Genomic DNA, 12604 nt, shown 5'->3' on the forward strand with positions numbered 1-12604 from the left:
GACATGGAACAAGAAAAAGGAATAGCAGAAGGTAATTGTATTAGTGGCCAAGGGCTAGATCCTGTAGAGCATCATAAGGACTTTTTATTTCAACTGCAAGCAGTTATTAGAAGGTTTTGAGCTCTAATGACCTGATTTAAATTTAGAGATATCATTCTGATCGCTGTATTGAGACTAGACTTTTTGGAAAGTATGGGAGGAAGCAGGGAGAACATTCATTCAAAACATTTCCTTAATGTCTATTATATGCCTACTGCAGGAATGGAAGTAAATTCACCTTAGTGAATTAAAAAAACAGTCCTGTTCTCCTGAAGCTCATGTAAAAATAAATATATGACCTATTAAGGATCAGAATGTAGAAAAATAACACAGGGTATAGGGACAGAAAGTGGTGGTGGAGGTGTACGGGCATGTACATATTGGTTGTATAAAGAAGGGTCAAGGAGAGTGTTCCAAATAAGGTAACATTTAAACAAAGACCAGAAGGAAATGCAGATATTTTGGGAGAGATGCTTGAGAAGGAGGAAGCAGCAAATGCAAAGGCCCTGATGGAGCTGGATTGGAGTGAATGAAAGGGAAGTGGTTAAATGAGGTTAGGGAGAGAATGAAGGGAGAGGTGGTGAAGGGTTTTCTAGGTCACGGATTTTATGTTGAATGACATGAGAGACTAATGGAAGCTTCTGAACAGGGGAATGTGATGCTCTGACTCACATTTTAAAAGTAACACTGGCATGAGGGTTGCTGGAGTGGTCGGGGGTGGGAGGGATGGGGTAGCTGGGTGATGGACGTTGGGGAAGATATGTGCTACGGTGAGCGCTGTGAATTGTGTAAGACTGTTGAATCACAGATCTGTACTTCTGAAACAAATAACACAACATATTTTAAGAAAAAAGATAAAGAAGAAGATAGCAGGAGAGGAAGAATGAAGGGGAGTAAGTCAGAGGGGGAGACGAACCAGGAGAGATGATGGACTCTGAAAAACAAACTGAGGTTTCTGGAGGGGAGGAGGGTGGGGGGATGGGTTAGCCTGGTGATGGGTATTGAGGAGGGCACATTCTGCATGGAGCACTGGGTGTTATGAACAAACAATGAATCATGGAACACTACACCAAAACAAATTATGTAATATATGGTGATTAACATAACAATAAAAAATTAAAAAAAAAAAGAAAAAAAAGTAACACTGGCTGCTGTATGTAGAATACACAGTGGAGGAGCAAGACTAGATGGCAAGGAGCAAGGATGTTCTGGAAGATGGAGATTTATGCCAATCCAGCCCCCTTCAAGAAGGGACTTGCCGCCCAGCGATGAAGGGTGTGGTTAGCTGACAGCATCTGGTTGTAAGCTTCAGCACAGATTTGCCTCAGTTGCTAGAGTGGCCCCAACCAATCACTGAACAAGGTGATGGCGCAAGGGTGCAGCCATTTCTACCCAATGCAGGACTCCTCTAATGGGAAAACTTTGTTTCAGAACCCCTTGTTGGGCTGTCAGAGACCTTGGCAGGTTGGCATCATTGTCCATCCCACTTCCTTGCTTTTCCTTTCACAGGTGAACCTCAACCAATACACTTTTTGCACTCCTAACTCCATCTCAGTGTCTGCTTCCTGAAGAACTCAAACTTCAACAGATGGAAAAAGTTAGATGAATTAAGAAGCTAGGATGATAATTCAGGCAAAAGATGATGGGGACTTTAGGTAGGTTAGTGACAGTGGAAATCTTGAGAAAAATATTGTGGATATACATTGCAGGTGGAATGAACAGTAATTGTTAGAGGATTGAATGGGGGTGTGATAGAAAGATTCAGTCAAGGTTGACTTCAGGTTTTTGCCTTGAAAAATTGGAAACATGGGGCTGCTTCTCTTTGCTAAAATAGAGAAAATGGTAAATAAAAGGGGGGGGGGACAGGGTACAGAGCTTAGAAAAAATTAAGAGTTCAATTGTAGCATGTTAATTTTGCCATTTTAAGTTGGCTTTACAAGTCTGGGATGATCATTGAGGAGGATATGCATTTGGAAGTTATCAGCCTATTGCAGTATCTTAGCTACAAGAGTGGATGGGCTCACCTAGGAAATGAGGTTAGACAGAGAAGCATTACAAAGTTTACAGGTCAAAAAAATAGGCAAAGCCTGTTAAGAAGTCTGAGAATGTATAACCACTGAGTTAGTAAGAAGCAAGAGTGCAAATACTGGGGGCTCACTGAAGAAAGTCTTTCAAAAAAGAAGGAAAGATCATTTGATTCAAATATTGCTAAAAGTTACAGTATAGTGAAGACAGAAATCACTACTGGATTTAGAAACATGGAGGAGTTGATGGCCTTGATAAGGATGGTATTGGTGAGGTGGTGAACACTGAAGCCTGAGGGATGGGAGCCTGAGGGATGGGAGTTCGAGAGCAATATGAGAGTGAGGACAGTGCAAGCACAGTACAGTGCTTTAGATAAATTGACCAATAGCTGGAGCCAGTGTACTACTAGCGGGATTTATTACATGATTATTATTATTTTAATAAACACATTTATCAGGTACAATATGCCAGACACTTTCCTATGTGCTCTTATAAACATCTAATTTAATACCCATAGAAACTCTAGGTTGGAGACACTATTGTTATTTCTGTTTTCCTGGAAATTTGAGGACAGAGATATTAAGTACATTGCCTAAGATCACACATCTAGTAAGGTGTGCAGGTGGTAATTCAACCCAGGTCATCAGAATCAACAGCATTCTCCAGAATCAGTCCTTCCAACCCTGTTGCTATCTATGGTGCTGGATAGCTGTGTCTTGGAGTTTATATACTGATGGGAATGTTAGTATAAAGAAAATCTGATGATATAACAGGGGGAAGGATAATTATAGGAGCAAATTCCTTGAGTATGCAGGAAGGGATCTCAATTCAGTGCATAGCTAGAGAGTTTGGCTTTAGATAGGAGCAGGGATTGTTCATACATTGTGATAGGACAGAAGGCTAAATATTTGCATGCAAATTAGGTAGGATTTTAGTTTTGGTGCAAAGAGAGTGAGAAAGTTCTCTTCTGATTGCTTATATTTTCTATGAAACATGAACCCAGGCCTTCATTTGAGAGTGAGAAAAGGAATAAAAATGATGGAGGATTGAAGAGAATAAAAGAAGGTACAAAATAGTTGGGGGGGTGCTGCTTTTTTGTGTGTGTGGATCAAATTTAAACATTTAAAAAATAATAGCTAATGATTATATGTACTATTAAGCACTTATTATATGTAAGTCTTAAATATATTAATATATTAATTCATTTATTCCTCTCAGCAATAATATTAGTACTATTATACCAATTTTGCAGATATGAAAGTGAAGACATAGAAAGCCATAGAACAGTTTATTGGTTAGGACTCCGTTAGCAAGGGACAAAGACCAAACTCACTCAGAAGCTTATTGGCTCATAGTGTGGGAGAGTACAGGGAATGTCTAGCACAGCTGAGTTCAGGCTCTTCAGTGAGGTCATATAACCATTAATTTCGTCTTTTTGGTTCCCTCTGTGTTGGATTTATTCTCAGCGTAGCTCTTCCCCAACACTGCGATGTCCCAAACATTTCTCATGGTGGTGGCTTCTAATAGCTTTCAATTCACACCCTTAGAACTTATTAACCTCAGTGGAAAGAGACATTTTCTTTCCCAGTAGTTGCCACACAAATCACAAATTTTAGGATGATCTGGGATAGATGCTGTCCTTGAACTGCTGGAACCAGAGGGATGGAATTCATTGATTGGCCAAACCTACATCATGGAGAGGGTAGTACTGGTCCCATCTGAAATTCATGGGCTGAAAGCTGAGGAGGAATTGCTTCTTAAAGTAGATTTAAGATGTTATTACTAGAAGGGGAACTGGACGCAAGGCAAGGGAAAAAATGAAAATCTATTATTATTGATTACCTTCAATAATCTCATGAGGCCATTTAATAGTTTACCTTCAAATAATCTCATGAGGTTCTAAGGTTGTCAAAACCAGCTTAATGAAATTTCATTGAAGGTTTGTCAAAACTAAGAGTCAGCAATATTTATATTCTTTTTAAAAAAGATTTTATCTATTTACTTGAGAGAGAGAGAGAGAGCATGAGTGGGGAGGAGAGGGAGAAGCAGGCTCCCCGCTGAGCAGGGAGCCCGACGTGGGGCTCGATCCCAGGACCCTGGGATCATGACCCGAGCCAAAGGCAGTTGATTAACCAACTGAGCCACCCAGGTGCCCCAGCAATATTTATATTCTTGTAGGTAGATAATAGGTGCTGGCTGAACAAAATTATCAGAATTTTTACTTGTTCTTCCTAGTACTTTTTAGTCATCTCCTGAACATGTGCCAATTTACAAGATTTTGCTCAGTTTGCTTTAGCAAATTGTGTTCCACTTTTGTTTTATTAAACTGCAACTTGCACTTATATAATGATGCCACTGGAGGAAGAATTTTCAGTGGTGTTTGGAATAAATAATAACTATAATTTGATGCATGGGGAGACAGTTCTCAAAGGTTAAATAATTCATTTCAAGATTTACATGGGCTGAGATGAAATAGAAACTCTGTTTTGACTTATTTTGCTTCTTCTTCCCTATTCCTATTTTCCCTTCAGTGATAAATTTTCTCCAGGGAAAAGTTGAAATTTGATTTACTAATAATAGGAATGACCAGGATGCCATTAGAAATCCAAATGGGAACACAAAATACCTGCTTCTGTTTTACTCTTTGCAAAGGTTTTAACATTAATATATATCTGAGAAACATTGTCTATAATATGATATTGTTAGTATTTCACACCATAGTTGTAAGGTTGTTTTGGAATTACTTTTTTGGAAAATTTCAATACACAAGTCCTGATTATTTTATAATGAACTCTGATTTACTTATCACTCAGCTTCAAAAATTGTCTGCTCGTGGCCATTTCTTTCTTCTATGTTATGATTGAGTTTGCACTTTATAAAAGTAACCCTTTTTTTAGTGGTAGTAACACTCGTAAAAACAGTTTGAATTACAGTGAGGTTGGTGTCAGCAAAACATTTAAGTAGCTATTGTGTTAATCTAGGTGAGAACCTGAATTTAAGGAAGTGAGAGATTGGATTTTAACATATGTATGTATGCAAAAGATACAAGATCTATATAATCTAGCCATTGGTTGAATGAGCAATGCTCTAAAATAGTCTGACAAGGGAAATATTGGTGTCATTTTATTTTTTCTTCTTCAGTTTAAACATCACCAATATGCTACTAAACTAATTTGAGTGCTTGTTAGAGCTATAACTCTCTTTTGTAGTTAGTACCTAAAACTGTGATAATAGATTTATGTAACTTTCTTTTTTTATTAAATATATTTTTAAATATTTATTTATTTTAGAGAGAGAGCACATGCGGGGAGGGGCAGCAGAAGAGGGAGAGAAAGTCTGAAGCAGTCTCTGCGCTCAGGGCAGAGCCCCACACGGAGCTTGATCTCATGACCCTGAGATCATGACCTGATCCCAAACCAAGAGCTGGAAGCTCAACTGATTGCACCATCCAAACACCCCTATTTATGTAACGTTCTGATTAAAATTTATACTCAGATTAAAATTTGTTACAAAGTTTTGTGGAATGAGAAAATAATTTTTGATTTCCTGGCTTTTGAGAGAGGAAGAGAACATGTAGGAAGGTACCTGAGGCAAAATAGAAGCCTAATAAATGTGATCGTGGAAATAAGTAAATATATTCTTCAAAAAATAGTTTAGAAACAATTCTTTAATTTTGGTTTTAAAAATCTCACCTATGTCTAGAAATTGTCTGGGTATGTCTGTAGTAGGAATATGATAGAATAGTTTGTCAATTATACTTCAATAAAGCAAGAAGAGAATACAATAGAATAAGATTGTAGAAGTACAAATTAAAGAGGGAAAAACTCAACAGTGAAAAGAGGAGGAAGCAAGTAAATAACCATCTGCCATTGGTTTAGTTATGTACCTGTGAAAGTCAGGGGGCTGGTCTGGTTCTGTGATCCTGTGAGTAAAAGAAACTGTTTTTATTAAATGTATTTATATATAAATGTATATAGTATGTACACACACACACACACACACACAGACACACACACACATCAGTATTTAGTGACTCAGGAGGTTAACTTATAGCAGTACTTGGTTTAACATGTAGATATCACAACAGAAAAGATAAACATGACTTTGATTTCTAAAATTTTTATTGGAGTTTATATTGGCATTTCAAGTACAACAAACCATGAAAAGTGACTCCCTTCCTACTCTAACTTCACCACTTGTAACAACATCAGGGAGGAAGACAGAAATCCTGTGCTTTGATCATCAAAATATAGTGTCTACATAAATTGAGCACTTACAGGATGGCATTATGGGGGTTGATACTTACAAAAACACAGTGGAATAGATAAAGTGCAACTTTATCTTTTCACCTTGGACATTTATAATTCCCACTGTAAGAAAAGCTTCCCCTACCCATCCTCCCTTGCCTCTACCCCCAACACTTCCAGGAAACTTATAGTACTTCCAGTAACATGTTTGGTCACCAAACTGCTAGAAATTGGAGTGGAACACTGTTTATATACAAATCTGATTAGTATTCTTTGGAGAGTATCCACTTCATTGGTTCTACTCCATCTGAGAGCAGACGGAGCCCTAAAGTGAGACCATTCTTATTTTTCAAAACCATAACCTCTTCTGGAAGCTGTTCTTTTTAATGAAGTGAGTTTTCAGGATGGACAAAATCCTCTTCCTTGTCTATGTCTAATATACATGGATAACTGATTTCCTGATGTGAAACACATACTTTTGAAATAATGTTTTTCTTTAAACTGTGTGCAATAATTTACTTTAGACTTTAAAAATATCATCAGTTATTGTCTCCTTTTAATTTAAATTGTGTTAATATTTTATGATTCCTTTCACTTTGGACACTTTGCTTTCTCTGGGTTCATTGTTTTGTGTGATTTTTGGCACCAAAAGAAAGGAATTAAAATAAAAACTTAATAAATAAAAAAATTAAAAAGGCAACTTGGGTAAATCATGGAAAGAATCTTTTAAAATTAATGGCCCCATCCAGTGAAAAATCTAATTCCAAGAAACTAGTAAAACTTTGAGATTTTTCTGTATCCTTAAAAACTTTTCAAAGTCATGAGAACAGTAGCCACATAGCAATGTGATTCCTCACTTATATTTGCAAATGTTAACCAAAATAGCCATATGATGACAGCTTTTCAGTTTGGTTAAATATACTATTCTAATTAAGAAATTAGAGCTCTGAGAGAGACACAGCATTTATTGTTTCATTCCTTCATTATTTAATTCAAGAAGTATTATCGATAATCTCTTATGCTCTATGTAAGATGCTAGAACTTAAAGTATGAATAAGATGCATCCTTACTTTATGCCATACATATACTATTACTAAGTCTAAAATATGATTGTCATGAGAACCAAGGATTTATTTTTGTGCTTAAAATAGAACTCCCCCCAAAATGGAGGCCAATTGACTTAATGAAGCATGGCATTAATAAAGTTTCTGCGATAGTTTGATAAAAGTGGTGAGTGCCATAAGCACACTGGACTCAAAAAGATCCTGTGACAGTACCATATTCAACTTTTCAGCAGTTGTCTTATCACATTCTATTTCTGTATGTCCTTTTTTTTTTGCAATAGTTCCATTACCTACGACAGTGACTGACACTCAATAAATATTTGTTAGACGGATGAATGAAGCAGTAAATTGACATTGTCAATCATACTCATCAGAAAAATTTTCATTAAGCAGCATTTGTATTTTGGATAAATGGCCTCTCTTGCCCCAAATTAAAGAATCAAGTTGGCAGGCAACCAATTAAACTCATAAATACACCTTTCTATTTTAAAATTCAAAATTGGCAATGTCGTGTCAGGAATATAACATGATCTATGACATCAAGTGATGTTATTAAGTGAATTTTAATGGTTATGCAGTCTTTTCCAAACTTAATTTGTGAGTTTGTTTTGGTTTTGTAGTTATAAAAGGGTTAGCCTAAAGCACCTTAAGTTGCTGTGGTTGTTAGATCTTGTTCTCCGTGAAGGAACGAGGAAGCTAACCTGTCTAGACTCACTCTTGGAGGCCACTACAGATTGTAAAGGGCAAAGAGTGACATTTATTGAGTGTGTGAATGCACTGGCACAGCCTTTAGAGGTGGGAATGAGAATGGAGAACACTTAATAAGCCATTTCGCTGTTTATATGATCTACTTCTGCTTTCTGAAAAACACTGGAAAATTCTTTTTTTACTTTTTAGTTTTCAGAGGTTGCATAGACTGAAAGCAGCAGAGCATTTTTCCTTATTGGTTGAATATGACCAGAAATATCAATTTTGAAATGAAAATTGAAGCATTAAAAGCATAGCTTAAAGACAAAATACTCCAAAATACAGTCCTTTAGTACTGTACGGTGCAATTCAGTAATCCAAAGCGTATTTTCAAGCATCAAATATGAGCCTGCCACAATTGTAGGCACTTGGATCCAGCAGGGTAGAAAACAAAGCCTCTGAACTTAAGGGCTGATATATTTTTTCTACTTGAGGACAGAGAGAGAAGAGTGGAAAAAAATACTGGAATGGTGATTTGGAATTGCAGTGCCCACTCAGATGCTATTTAGCTTTTTGACATCGGCAGGATTTTGCCTTTGCTTCCTTGTCCACAAAATGTGAAGTTGGGCTTTTTTTTTTTAAATAATTTTAAACCAATAGAAAAGTTCTAAGAATAGTCCAGAATGCTCCCACGAAATGTTGATTTATAAAATGGTTTCAGTACCTATTACACTAATGTCTCTTACAACAGAAAGATCCAATCTAGTATCATATGTTGCATGTAGTCGTCATGTCTCTTCAGTTCCCTTATATCTGGAATTGTTCCTCAGTCTCTCTTTGACCTTTATGACCTTAAGTTATTTAAAAATTACAGACTAACTGCTTTGTAGGATTTAGCATTGTCTGGTGATTCCTTTGATTAGATTCAGGCTATTAATATCAGAGTAGTGGTTGTGTGCTTTTTTCACTGTGTTCCATCACATGGCACTTTGGGTTGTTTCGTCCCATCCTTGGTAATGTTAACTTTGATCACTCGAGTAAGGTGATAGCTTCCAGATTTTTTCACTGTAAAGCTATTCCTTTCTCTTTTATAATTATTGTGTACTTTGTGAGGAGATACTTTACACAACATAAATATCCCATTCTTCATTCAACTTTCACTCACTAGTTTTGTTGATTTTTTTTGCCTAAATTAATTATTATGACTATGGTTGTCAAATGGTAATTTTCAAATTCTATCATTGCTTCTACATTTATAAGTTGTCATTTTACTGCATGGAACACTTTATTATTTATTTCAGTGCAGATGTATGGATCCCCATTTTATTTGGTAGGATAGAAGCTATCACTAGGTTTTTGGATACTAACTTGTCTCAGTTTTGGACAGTGGGACCCCTCCTTCAAGCTAAACTCTCTGTCTGACATGATTCCATCATTTTTTGGGTGCATTTCCTTAATTGCTGGGTTAACATATTCCAGGCTTATTCTGTAATGTTTTTGCCCCAGTCCTAGAATTAGATTTCAATCCAAGAGGCCCTGGTAAGTCTTAGTGATGCAGATGCTGATTGCTATTGGGGTTTCACTGTTCCCAGGACCTTCTCAGTACCCAGAGCCAGGGCGTATGTATCTATAGATCATCTAGGTTTTCCCCTTTCTCATGTTTGTAACTTCTTTCTCTTTCTGTGAGAAATCTCAATTTATTTGTTTCTTTGTTTAATTTCCCAATCCCAAAGGACTGCTATCCCACTTAGAAGCTTCCCTGACCTCAACCCCCCGCCAGGCCTCTCTCCTTCCTTGATTAGGATCCTCTAATGGCTCTTCAAATCATTAAGGAAGGAAAGAAAGAAGGAGGGAAGAAAGGAGACTATTAATTTTGAACAAGGAAAATAGTGCTGTGCAGATTATTTTAAAACCAGAGTAAATGCATAGTAATGTATCAGGGTAATATAGCGGTTGGGTTGGATTAATTGTGTGACATTTTATTAACAAAGTAAAATACAGGTTATATTTTTAGGTTCCATATCTGCTGCCTTGCACCTTCAAATCTAACATTCTTCTCTCATGTCAAGAGTAGTGTCTTTGGACTATACATTTGCTGTTTACACTGTTTTTCAGTCTTCACTAAGGAAAGGAATGAATACATGGATTTCTTGGTTTCATCTGGCTAACGACTGAGAGATATCCTGTCCAATTTTTTGAAAAATGTATGAGCATTTTTAATTGAAACAATATGAGTAAATTAAAAATAAACTCACTGAAGGAGAAAAGAATCCAGAGACTTCCAATAGTTTGTGAGCCTTGAAAGAAGTTAAAAATGGGAATGTCTTGACATTCTTATTTTGAAAGGTTGAGCTTAAAAATAAAAGTGACCTGGAAAACACAAACCTTGATTAGACATTGAACCGTAACATTACAAAAAAAAAAAAAAAAAAAAAGGCTGAGAACAAATAAGTCTGAAAAAGAGAGAGCATTGCTAAGGGGCAGGCGATATTCTTCCATGGGAAAAGATAATGAATGATGGCTAAATGGATTTCGGAAGGAGTTTATTATTAGATAATACTCTGGGGAGGTAGATGGCATATTTAGCAAGTATTCTAACTAACGAAAGAACCACACCTTGAAAACCTTGCCTCTTTGATTGTCTCGGTTATTATTCATTCCTGTAATCTTTCTAACACCTGGAAGCACACCACTTTTTACTTATAGGGGCATTTCATTTTCAGTTTTTTCCATGGCCATTTCTAAATCTTCAAATTCTGGTTCTTATTTTAAAAGAAGTTAGTTTTTAAATACATAATGAGTTTCTCCGGCTGTTTTCCAGCATCTCCGCTCCTGATTTCCCCCCTACCATGATGAAGATGTATCACAGACTTGTTAATTGCACTGGTGGGTATCAAGTTTCCTGAAGGACAAAATTTTTTTTTAATCACTAAAAAGCTGCTTTTAGAGTACCTACTATGTGCAATGATCCCATTTGACATCACTGCCTCATAAAACATGCTTGTAGTCACATGGAAGATTAAAAAATGCATAGTAATTATAGTATTCCAGAATTCTCCTTGTTGATTTGGCTATTTTAATAAGATTCCTAGTTGGAAGTAACAGAAATTAATTCAGCTTAACTTAGAAAAGAAAGAACTATGGGAAGAATTTTTAGAAGTTCTGAAAACCCGCTGAAGAAATCAGAAAACAAGGCTCACTTGCAGGATACACTACCAGGATCTGGATGGAGCTGATCTGGATCATGGGTAGTTTATACAGAGAAAACTGGATTAAAGTAAGGAGGCAATAATGTAATTATAAGCATCTAGAGTACCAACAGTCCTAGTTTGCCTTGGATAATCATGGTTTTAGCACGGAAAATCCCCCTGTTTTAGCAGACTCTTTAGTCCCAGGGAAACTGGGATGGCTGGACACCCTTCTAGTAACATTTGGCTGAAATTTAATCCTTGTACAAGAATGTGATTTAAATATTTCAGTTAAAATCATGGAAAGGTATGCTTCATAGTCAATATATAAAACCCTGAAATTGAGAGGTAAATTCTGTTAAAATAGCAATTTAGCAGGTGCTTTAACTTAACTGGTCACTATCATTAGCCTTATTGATCCATAAATCTAGGTGTAGACACAGCTACGGTTAAATTTATAGAAAACTCCTCCATGTACATTGTGATCCATATTAAGTGCCCCATTTACCTAACAGTCTTCACCGGAATCTTCCTTCTACTATAAAGATTTGTTAACTCACAGTATAAACATTACACTGTCTCTACTTTGCTGGCTAATGCCGACTGGTAGCTGGCTTTGCTGAGTTCTACCTACATGATCTCATTTAATTCTCGCAACAGCTCTATACAATTGACTCTGAGAAATTTAGTTACTTGCTCTTGGTCACATATCTAGTAAGCAGCAGAGCCAAAAATTGAATGCATATTTCTTTGACTCTAGAGTGCATGCCTTAATAAATTCATCCAAATTGTCTCTCACTGGTCACTGACATTTTTTAAAACTATATGATCTTTTCAGAGAGGTAACTCCCTTGTGGGCATGTCATATATGCTGCAAGAGACGTGTATTAGATAGAGTTGCAGTTCTCAAATCCAGAGAGCTTTTAAAAATATTGGTATCTAGATTTCCCCCCCAGAACTCTGATTTAGCTGATTTGGCATGGGTTCTGACCACTTAACATATTTTTTTAAAAAACCTCAACAGGTGACTCTTAGGCTCAGCGAGACTTGAGAAACCACTGATATAGTGTACAAACTAGTATCTCTCTAACCATGGAGGTATGAACCATTAAGAACAAGAAGCTGATCTGAGAGAAGTTGAGGCAGGTTTGAAGGATCAGGTAGGGATATTATGGAAGATTGAAACATCATTGAATGAACAGCAATTGATTATATCACAGTTATCTGAAGAACGATAATCTTTCTTTTCATATCTACACTACAACTCATTTACTTCAGCTGTCCTCACACTTTATTGCATCCATCCCCTTTGTCACCCACTATTAAAATAAAAATGCACAGAAACAAATAACAA

The 12604-nt window shown here is 36.5% G+C and overlaps 1 pseudogene; it reads left to right on the forward strand.

Annotated features, from left to right (window-relative positions):
• The first annotated feature begins 1226 nt into the window (after positions 1-1226).
• The window catches only part of LOC114210978 (Y-box-binding protein 1 pseudogene), a 98003-nt pseudogene continuing 86625 nt past the window's right edge, over positions 1227-12604 (forward strand).

This window comes from Eumetopias jubatus, unplaced genomic scaffold (assembly GCF_037043125.1).
Source record: "Eumetopias jubatus isolate StellerSeaLion01/CBP00866 unplaced genomic scaffold, mEumJub1_p1.0 scaffold_8, whole genome shotgun sequence".
In the NCBI taxonomy this organism is placed as follows: Eukaryota; Metazoa; Chordata; class Mammalia; order Carnivora; family Otariidae; genus Eumetopias; species Eumetopias jubatus.